The following is an 11,837-nucleotide window of genomic DNA, read 5'->3' on the forward strand; positions in this document are numbered from 1 at the left end:
AATTATTATAAATATTTTAGAGTTTCTATCTCTATTTTCAATTTTTATAATGTGGCATGCATTATTTTAATGAGTGAATTGTTGGAAAATATAAGATATATGTTGGAGGAGTAATTTAGTTTGGAGGAAATATTTGAGAGGAGAATGAGTGGAATATGTGAGAAATTATTTAGGAGATGTTGGTGATGTGGGGAAAGGAACACTCAATTTCTCAAACTTTCTCAACTTCTCAACTTGTACAAAATATTACAACTTACCCTCTATTTATAGGCATCCATTCCTATTCTAGAATTCTCCACTATATTCTTTAATATTTTATATCTAGATTTTTCTCCATAAAAATCTAGATATTCTAGGGAATTCTAATAAAAATATCTAGATATTCTCCTACTTAATTATTTTATATTCTAAATATCTATATTCTAGAGAATTCTATCTTTAGTTAATTCTACCAAAATATCTAGATATTTTCAACCCCAATTCTAAATAATTCTACATAATATCTAGATATTTGTATAATATCTAGATATTTACAAAATCAAGTTTATATTTTAATATTCCAACATGAATTACATATTTAGGTCCTATACTTATCACGACGCACGTTTGCGGTCCCTATAATTGCAAAATATCATTTGCGGTCCTTATACTTGTACTTATGCACGTTTTAAGGTTCTTTTCACTTTTTAGAAATTTTTTCGGATAAAAACACCCCCCAAAGGATAGAGGGCAAATTTGTACACTATTTTATCTCTTCTTCTTCTTCTTCTTCTTCTTCTTCTTCTTCTTCTTCTTCTTCCTTTTACTTCTCTCGTCCTTCTCTGGTAGCACCGCCTTTCCCTTTTTTTGCTTTAGCATCTCCGACAGTATGCGAACAATGAATAATAATCATTGCACAATATACAAAAAATGGAAAAGATTAGTTTGGGTTTATGATCAAAGGGCTATGATTGATTTGAAGGGCGTTGAATAAGAATGGTATTTTTGTTGGGATGTTGATATCTAATGCTGATTTGTAGTGGAGTATAGTTTTGCAACCACAAACTGCACAATGGCAACCAAATTTCTATGGATTATAGAACATGTCCACAACTCAAATGTTCTACAATGTTTTCTGGAAAGAGGAAAAAGGAAGAATGAGGGGGGAAGAGAAAAAATAGTGTACAAATTTGCCCTCTATCCTTTGGGGGTATTTTTGTCTGAAAAAATGCTAAAAAGTGAAAAGAACCTTAAAACGTGCGTAAGTACAAGTATAGGAACCGCGAATGATATTTTGCAAGAATAGAGACTGCAAACGTGCGTAGTGATTAGTATAAGGCCTAAATATGTAATTCACTATATTTTAATAAGAGACAGTTACTATTATAATATTTATTTAATTTGAGGAGAAGACATCAAATAATGGGAGGATAATTTCAGTTTCTATTAAGATAGTCAAACATTGATTAAAAAAGTATACATGGTACTATGTTATTCAATTTACATAAGAAAGTGATGTAAACAATGAAAATAAATCAAAACCAAATCACATCAATTCCTAACTAGTTAGATAATACTATATGAAAATTAGTCCAAATTCTAAATGCTTAAATATAAGATTAAATCATGAAGATATCTAGTATCAATGGAAATATAAGATTAAATCAAATGAAATCATAACAACGATTATTTCTCGCCTCAATTCATGCATGTAGAATCTTTAATCAAGGATTTTAATTGGCTAAACAAAAGAGTAATCTACTCATATAACTAACCAGAGATTTGCAGCTAAACAAAACAAAACAAAAATTATGTAGTAGTTTAAGTAATTGCTTGAAAGTATGGGATGGATCAGACTTTAACCATCTTTAGTTTTAATTGATTATTATGCAATTTGCTCTAAAGATATCTCATGACAACACGAAAATAAATCAAAATCAATTCCAAACTAATGAAATTAAATCATAGAGATATCTATCAACAAAAATAAATAAAATTCAAATTAAATGTCCATCCTTGTTCATGCATCTAAAACATTGTTGGCTAAACAAAACAAAACTCATAAAACAAAAGAAGAATGCACTCTAACTTTCTAACCATATTGTTCAAGCATCGTTGTTGTCAGAAACTAGTTGCACCAAACTCTCAATGTATAAACGTTTATAATCACAATCGACAATGTTGACTCGTGGAGAACACGTCATTTTCACCAGCGATTTCACCGGAAGTCTCGACAGAATTTCTTCCACGATTTCGTCGGGAAGATGGAGAGTATCCATCTGTTTGCTCTTAACTTTATTTCCTAGTATAAAAATTTCTTTGCTTTATACTAAGTATATATTATACGGTTTGTGTTAAAATGACAACCCCTCTTAAAGTGACACTGTGACACCACTTATACAGCAATATTATAAATGCTACACAGCAATCTATAGATTGCTGTATAGCGTGTTGGATATTGCTTACCAAGAAAAATTGATGTATAGTGTACAACATATTGCTGGCCGTCTTTTTCAGATTTTTTTTGCCACGTGGCAGCTTATTATTCGTCCACGTGTACAAATGATTGGCTAGAAATGGTGGTACGGTGTTATTTTAAAAGGTGGTGGCACCATAACACTCCCCTATATTATACTCCTATTTCATTTAGAGAAAAATTATTATTTAAATAATATGAAAATAGTAGTATTAAATTTGAGAAGAAGAGACAGAAAATTAAGGGGAGATATCACTTAAATATCAGGAATAAACCTTTGTAGGAGTAGTCGATTTATTAATCAAATGCAAACTCAAAAATCCTACCGACAATAAATTCTAAACTAGTTAAATTAAATATGAAAATAAAAATGTATCAAATTAATACTTAAACATCTCTATTTTATTGCTTCTCTCCTACTTTACTTTCTCTACTTAACATACTCTATAAAATAAGGTCATAAGATTTTATATCGTCCAAGGAAGGCGTTATCTCCTAGAGACAATAAATTTCTCTCACTGTATACTATCAAAATATAATTCAACCAGTCGTCCTTAATATTTCATTTGTTTTTCTAATTTTGTCACATTAATTTTCACTAATTACAAAATTATGTCAAAGTTGCCTTTAAAAAATAATTATGCAAGACTAGATCATATGAGCATTTTTGTTCATTAGATAGGAAAAATATTATGTAACGTTTAGTTTAAGAAAATTTGAGAATTTAGTATATAATAACAAGATTTAACCTTTTTTTAAAACCTAAGCTAGTTTTTGAAAAATTTTTGGTTTGTGTTGATTTGATTTAAATTACTAAGATTATAATAAATTATGACTAAACCTTTTTAATAGATAAACGTTTAAAATAATTAGAGATAAATTAAAAATTTTAATTATTTTAATTTAGCTTGAAAATGGGCAATTCAATAGGTCAAAGTAGAGGTAAATTTATAATCTGCTCCCATTTCTTTTCTCTTCCAAAGTTTTCCGGCAGATGAAGGAAGGCGTTTTCCGGTGGTTCTCCAGGGTCGACGGTAGGTTCGGCCGACCCCACTCGACCCCACCTGCCTCTGCCCCACGTTGCTGATGCCGATCCATCCTTTCTTCTTCTCAGGGATTTTGGCCGGGTCCGGATACGCTTTAAGGTGTCCTCGGACCTCCAGATTAATCGGGGCCTTGTTCGGCCCCGATTGTAACGCCTGGCTCAAATTCCAATCCCCTCGTGGGATCAAAATTTGACTTGGCGTTGGTGAGGCAGTTAATTTTATCTATGCTTCCTTCAAAGCCTGTATCATACAGAGATTCAATAAAAATTTAGTTAATAATAAACAATTACAAATACAATATTAGTAGTACTATCATAAAATCGACTATCACAATTACCTTGCTAATGTCTTGACTCGGCGTTGCTCCAAAACCAATGATATTGAAAACTCTTACGGAATTAGCAGTCAATATCAACTGCAAAACGAAAATTATTGACACTATGCCTTGACTTTTCATTTTGCCTAGGATTTTTTAAACTAATATTAATAATTTTACTGAATATGTTTTCATAGTTCATTACATGGGTATTTATAATTGAAGTTTTATGCAATTTATGGTAATGGAATATATTGAATCGTAATTATGGCAGAAAAATAAGTAATATAAGTATTGGAAATCTTAATTTGTAAAATAAAAATTTAAGGAAACAAATTGAAACGATGTTTATTGCGTAGCTTTCCGAAATGTAACAGCCACAATTCAATCATAATTTACATATTAATTTATTTTGAATTAAATCCCATATTTTAATTAAATTTAAATATGCATGGAAGGAGAACACTATACGGAAATAGAAGATATTTCAACCTAATTTAGATACGCGTTGAAGGGAACACTATATGAAAATAGTAGAAGATCTAACATTTAATAATTTAGTGGTATATTATTTAGAAGATATTTTATCTTTTTAATTCTTGTCAATACACCATAAATAAAAATAAATTGAGCAGCAAGAAATTCGTGTTCACATTATCAAAAATTTAACAGTTAAATAAAATAATTAAAGGAGTCTTAAGCCACGAATTTCTTAGCAATGAATGATTTCGAACAAATCAAAATTTCATGATATGGTTATCAATTGATTTTTAATGTGGAGAAAAAAAATCAAATTAGTCATCAAAGAGACTCTCCAGCTGCACCCACCCGGACCTCTCGTGCCCCCGGGTGGAAGTACAGAGCACTACATGATTGGGAAGTACCAAATCCCGGCCAAAACATGGGTTCTAGTGAATGCTTGGGCAATCGGAAGGGACCCCAAGCATTGGGAGGATCCGGAGAGGTTTGAACCAGAAAGATATCTTGAAAAAGCAATAGATTTCAAGGCGAATACGTTCGAATATATCCCTTTTGGTGGTGGAAATGAAGGAGGGTTTGCGCCGCGATAGGATTTGGGATTGAATCTAAACTAGTTAAATTAAATATGAAAATCAAACCAAATCCTGAATACTTAAACATAGAATTAGATCATAAAACTAACTAACAAAACAAGAATCTACTCTAAGTTGTTAAATAGTTCAAGCATTGTTGTTGGAAACTGGTGGCACCAAACTCTCAACGTAGCAACACTCTTGGACCACAATCGACAATGTTGTCACGCGGATATAACTTCACCTCTCCCTTCTCAATCCCCCAAGCCACGTAAGTTGATTCTGGTTCATTCAGATCAGGAAGACGATACGACACCCATGAATCATCCTCCCCATATTTCTTCATCTCCCAAAGTTTTCTCCTTGCATAACCACACTTCATATCACAGTACACCAAGTTCAGGCACCCTTGTAATTCAGAATCTATATCTACCGCCGGATACAATCCATTGGCACTCTCCGGAAGCTCTATCCTCCCAAACAACCCGCTCTTCAAGTCCAACGTCTCAATCCATCCACTTCTCAAAACCCAATGCATCCTCCCACACACAAACTCCCCAATCCAATGATTCAAATCAACACTCCCATACTCCTCTATCGCTTTCCACGAATTCGTCTCGCTGCTGTAAATGCTACCCATCATTTTGCTACTATCATTCTTCACAGACAAAACAGCAAACACCTTGCACGCATCACTCTCCCCATCCCAACCTATCCCGCATTTTACGATACCATCGCAGCAGTCTAGTTCGGGCAATTGGACGGAGATTCTAGTAGCGGGGTTCCACAAAATGAGAGACATTGGTTCATTGAAAATGCAAACCAGCCAACCGGAATGGCCTATGAATTCACTACTAGCGGTGAGATGATCGTTGATCGGATCGCAGATGGGGAGAGGATTAACAGATGGATCATCCCAGTAGGATTGCATAGAGCATCGCTTGAATTCGAAATTAGGGCTTTTTGAAAGGGAGAGGAAGATGACTTGATAACCCTCAAAATTTGGGCGACGCCTTGATATATCGAGATGGTGTTTGATGAATTGTTTGCAACCAATTAAACGCTGCCATGATTTCGAAACGCATCTGAATCTCAACAGCGATTTCACCGGAAGTCTCGACAGTATTTCTATCATGATTTCCTCGGGAAGATAGAGAGTTTTCATCTGCGGCGGCGGTGGTGATTTAACGGCGGCGGCGTTTACAATAAGCGTTGAAGGAGAACGCTTTATGAAAATAGAACTTCTCAATACAGCTTAAAAAATATTAGAGGAGACTTAAGCCACGAATCTGTTAGCAATGACACACGTATTTAAAACCAATCGCACTTATCATTGATAGATTTAAATCACACAAAAATAATTAAATATTTGATATTAGGGTTAGGGTCCTCTTCTATTACTTATGCCTTATAGCATCATAATCCAAAATTAAAATCAAATTTATATCCTTAAATTTTAAAATGAATAAATGAGATTAAACCACGAATTTCAATAATCCCCGAACGTCATCGGAATTGAGATCTCGTTGAATCCTTATGAAATTACCTTTAATTTGATATGTTTTTGGTGAATTTAATATTTAAATCGAGAGAGTTACGTAAATTTCATATTTTGGAATAATTTTAATAGAAGAGAATTGACATTAATACCCTTTAATTGTATTTAATAATTATTTAAATTTAAAATATACTCCCTCCGTCCACGAAAATTCATCCCGGTTTGACCGGGCACGGGTTTTAAGAAATGTAATGGAAAGTGAATTGGAAAAGGTAGTGGATTGTGGGTCCTACTTTTATATATTAGTTTTATAATAAAATGTGAGTAAAAATGGGTTAGTGGAATATGGGGTCCACTACCAAAAATGGTAAAAGTGAAATGAGACAAATTTTGGGGGACATACGAAAATGGAAAAATGGGACAAATTTTCATGGACGGAGGGAGTAATTCTCTTGGCATTATATCAACCACTAGATCACATCTTAATTTTGAATTGCTAGTTACTTAGCCATTGGTCATATTCCTTTGATATTATAATACTACAAAACTAAAATCAATATGTAGTAATAATGACAAGGTTCCGACTCTTTTTGATGGTAAAGAAAAGAGCACACCAAAATTAGATTTCCACATAGGTAAATTTGTTCAACAATACATCTTACATTTTATGAAAATAAATAATAAATATAATTCTAAATAATATTGCTAGAAAAGGAAATATTCTAAGAATCAATCACTGAGTTTTAGGGACCACTCAACTTGAGGCGGAGTGCTATATTCTGAAAATAATCACAATATCATTCTTAGAATAGATTTGATATTGATAGGAATAGATTAATATTATTCATTGTATTGTAGATTGATTTTCAGAAGAATTATAAGCAAGAAAACACAATAGCTATATAATTCATTTATTTAATGATATTGAGTATAGAATAAAAACATTCACAATTCTACGCTCTATAACCATTTTATTCAACACTCTACACTCTATATAAACCCCAATTCGTTAATTTAATTGATAATTAAGGAGTGTGAATGCGAACAATTTTCTAAATAGATTATTATCTTTTACTAAGATTAACACGAATTTCTTGGTGTTCTTTTCATTTTTGTTTTAACATTATCACTAGTGTAACTTCTTTGGATTGAAAGTGAAAAATTCTTCATAGAGTCCAAACATTGTGAAAGTGAAAAGTTCTTCACTAGTTTAACATTATTACTAGTGTAACTTCTTTGGATTGAAAGTGAAAATTTTTCTAAATAGATTATTATCTTTCACAATGTGAAAGTATTGCTTGGTTTCTATAATTCTATCTATATATTTGTATTTTAGTTATTGTTATCTCCATCCTCTACGTTTGGTCTTGCCTACTACTTGAATAATTTTATACCCTTTTTTGAGTAAATGTATGTGATCAATTCCATTATTTTTTTTCGATATTCGCAATAAGTGTATAACTAAACGAACATATATAGTAGTAACTCCATTTCTACTGAAAAGATAAATTCATTATATATATAGACACTAAAATATACTCCCTCTGTTTCACCATAGTTGAGGCGAAACTTTTCGGCACGGAGTTTTAGAAAGGAATATTGGATGTGTTAAACAAATAGATAATAAAGAAAGAGAGAAGAAAAGACAGAGAGAATAAAGTATAAAGTGAATAAAGTAAAGAGAAAAAAGTAAGAAAGAGAAAAAAGTTGCTATATATAGAAATGACTCAACTATGAAGAAATTCTCGAAATGGAAAAATGACTCCACTATGAAGAAACGGAGGGAGTACTAAAAATGTCAACACAGTATATTGAAAATTGACTCCAAGTTGTTAATTTGTTCAACCATTGTTTTCGGAAACTAGTGGCACCAAACTCTCAACGTAGCAACATGGTTGACCACAATTGACAATGTTTTCACATCGAGAAAACTTCACCTCTCCATTTTCAAAGCCCCAAGACATGTGAGCCGATCCCTGTTCGTTCAGACGAGGAAGACGAAACGACACCCATGAATCATCCACTCCATACTTCTTCATCTCCCAAACTTTTCTAATTACATAGACACGGTTCACATCCTCCTCCAGGTACACCAATCTCAGGAACCCCCCAGTGTCGGCATCCATATCTACCGCCGGATACAATCCATTGGCACTCTCCGGAAGCTCTATCCTCCCAAACAACCCGCTCTTCAAGTCCAACGTCTCAATCCATCCACTTCTCAAAACCCAATGCATCCTCCCACACACAAACTCCCCAATCCAATGAATCAAATCAACACTCCCGTACTCCTCTATCGCTTTCCATGAATTCGTCTTGCTGCTGTAAATGCTTCCCATCATTTTGCTCTCATCATTCTTCATAGAAAAAACAGCAAACACCTTGTACGCATCACTCTCTCCATCCCAACCTATCCCGCATTTTATGATACTATCGCAGCAGTCTAGTTCGGGCAATTTGACGGAGATTCTAGTGGTTGGGTTCCACAAAAAGAGAGACATTGGTTCACTGAAAATACAAACCAGCCCATTGGAATGGCCTATGATCTGACTATCTAAAGTCAGATGGTGGTTGATCGGATCGTCGATGGGGAGAGGATTGACAGAAGGATCATCCCTGTAGGATTGCATAGAGCATCGCTTGAATTCCAAATTAGGGCTTTTTGAACGGGGGCGAAAGATGATTTGCCAACTCTCAAAATTTGGGCGGCGTCTCGATATGTCGAGATGGTGTTTGATGAATTGTTTGCTACCAATTAAACGGAGCCATGATTTTGAAACGCACCTGAATCTCAACAACCGGGAGTCTCGACAGTATTTCTTCGGCGATTTCGTCGGGAAGATGGAGAGTATCCATCCTGCTGCGGCGGCGGTGATTTAATTTACAATAGGTATGTACAATTTATAGGTATTGGAAATCTTAAAAATAAATTTTACCAAATTTAAATATGCGTTGAAGGAGACCACTATAATGAAAATAGAAGATTTGGGATATTAGTAATATAGTGGTAAATTATTTAGAAGATCTTTTATCTTTTTATTTCTTGTCAATACACCTTAAAAGAAAGTAGAGCAACAATAAATTCATGTTCACATTATCAAAAATTTAATAGTAGTTAATTAAAATAATTAGAGGAGTCTTAAGCCACGAATCGATTAGCAATGACATACGATATTTAATAACAATCGCACTTATCATTGATAGATTTAAATCACACAAAAATAATTAAATATTTGATATTAGGGTTAGGGTCCTCTTCTATTGCTCATGCCTTGTAGCATCATAATCCAAAATTAAGATCAAATCTATACCCTTAAATTTTAAAATGAATAAATGAGATTAAACCTTACGGATTTCAATAAATAAATAACAAAATATCAACAAAGGGCTAAGATCGTCATTCTGTTATCGTATCATAATTTTCATGTTTTTTTATATCAACAGTGACAAATATCAACACAATGACATGAGTATTTCTAGGGCTGGCTAAATATACTGTAATACCGAAATACCGTACTTATCGTACCGAAAAAATGCCGAATTTACGGTATACCGCAAGTTGCGGTACGGTATGATACCTACCGATAGATTTCGGTACGATAAAGGTATAGATATTCATATACCGCGGTATACCGCAATATACCGCATTTAAGATATTTGCCAAAAAATCGATATATATGTTGTATTTAAAATTTATATAAAAAATTAGTTAATATGTAAAATTCCCTAACCCTACTTTTATATCTTAGTTCAACCCCCCCCCCCCAACCCCAAACACACACACGCAGAGATGCAAATCAAGTTAATTGTATAGATTTGATTGTGGTGAAGTTTTATTTTAAATAGTTGGCTATAATACATTATTTCGGTATAACGTAAAAAGTACGGTATACCGCAAAACGGTATGGTATACCGCATAGATGGTATGGTAACAGTATCAGAAATAATCATACCGAATTTTCTCATACTGTAACTTACGGTACGGAATGCGGTATGACATTCTCGGTGCAGTATACCGTACCGTGCCAACCCTAAGTATTTCAACCCAAGTACACGAAAATATCATTACAGTTATATTAAGATTTTAGATGCATTATATTGAAATTGTTTGATGTGTTTGTTGATAAAAAATATGTTCATTAGCATATATGAAAAGTGAAATAATAATTATAGAATTTCATCATCCGAATGTCGTCGGAATTGAGATCTCGTTAGAATCCTTATAAAATTACCTTTAATTTGATATATTTTTTGTGAGAAAATAATTTAAATCGAGAGAGTTACGTAAAATATTTCAAGTTTTAGGATAATTTTAATAAGAGAGAATTGACAATAATACTATTTAATTTTATTTATTAATTATTAAAATTTAAAATATAATTCACTTGGCATTATATCAACCACTAGATATCCTAATCTAATAGTTAAGAATTGATCTTAATTTGAATTGCTAATTAGTTAGGGTTCCGGCTCTTTTGATGGTAAAGAAAAGAGCACACCAAAATTAGATTTCCACATAAGTAAATTTGTCCAACAATACATCTTACTACATTTTATGAAAATAAATAAATAAATATAATTCTAAATAATATTGTTAGAAAAGGAAAATATTCTAAGAATAAGATATAGGAACCAATACTCAACTTGAGGCGGAGTGTTAGAAAAGAAAACTATTCTGAAAATAATCACAATACCATTCTTAGAATAGATTAATATTTTTCCTTATATAGTTGATTGATTTTCAGAAGAATCATAAGCTAGAAAACACAATACATCGAATTAGGGTATGTCTAAACAGCTGGTATTTACTTTATGGACAAGTTATAACAGATCTACTAGCTACATAATTCATTAATTTAATGATATTGACTATAAAATAAAAACATTCACAATTCTGCACCCTATAACCATTTTATTCAACACTCTACACTCTATATAAATCCCAATTTGTTAATTTATTGATGATTAAGGGGTGTGATGTGTGAATGCGAACAATTTTCTAATGAATTATTATCTTTTACTAATTAAGGTTAACACGAATTTCTTGGTGTTCTTTAAATTGAAAGTGAATATTCTTCAGAGTCCAAACATTTTGTAGCATCGCTTGATTTCTATAATTCTATCAATATCTTTGTATTTTTGCTATCGTTGTCTCCATCCACTAAGTTTGATCTTACCTACTACTGGAATAAATTTATCCTTTTGAGTAAATGTATGTGTCAATTCCCTTATTTTTTTTATACGATATTCGCATTGCATGTTTGGTAGGTGTGATAACTAATCGTCATTTTTTTTCATAAAATTTCATCCCTAGATAGTTATCACACCTACCAAACGTGTATAACTAAATGAACATAGTAGTTTGAAATCATGAATTCACTTTAACTTTTATGTTTTCCATTGCTACGGAAAAGATAAGTTCATTATATATACAAACTCAAAATATATTAAAAATGTCAACACAGTATAT

At 32.5% G+C, this 11,837-nt stretch overlaps 1 pseudogene; it reads right to left on the reverse strand.

Annotated features, from left to right (window-relative positions):
* Positions 1-5,053: 5,053 nt before the first annotated feature.
* LOC148929872 (uncharacterized) lies at positions 5,054-9,223 on the reverse strand (annotated as a pseudogene).
* Positions 9,224-11,837: the final 2,614 nt, after the last annotated feature.

The sequence above is a fragment of the Salvia hispanica genome, chromosome 3 (genome assembly GCF_029641045.1).
Source record: "Salvia hispanica isolate PSC_SH4W2 chromosome 3, Shi_PSC_v1, whole genome shotgun sequence".
NCBI classification, from domain to species: Eukaryota; Viridiplantae; Streptophyta; class Magnoliopsida; order Lamiales; family Lamiaceae; genus Salvia; species Salvia hispanica.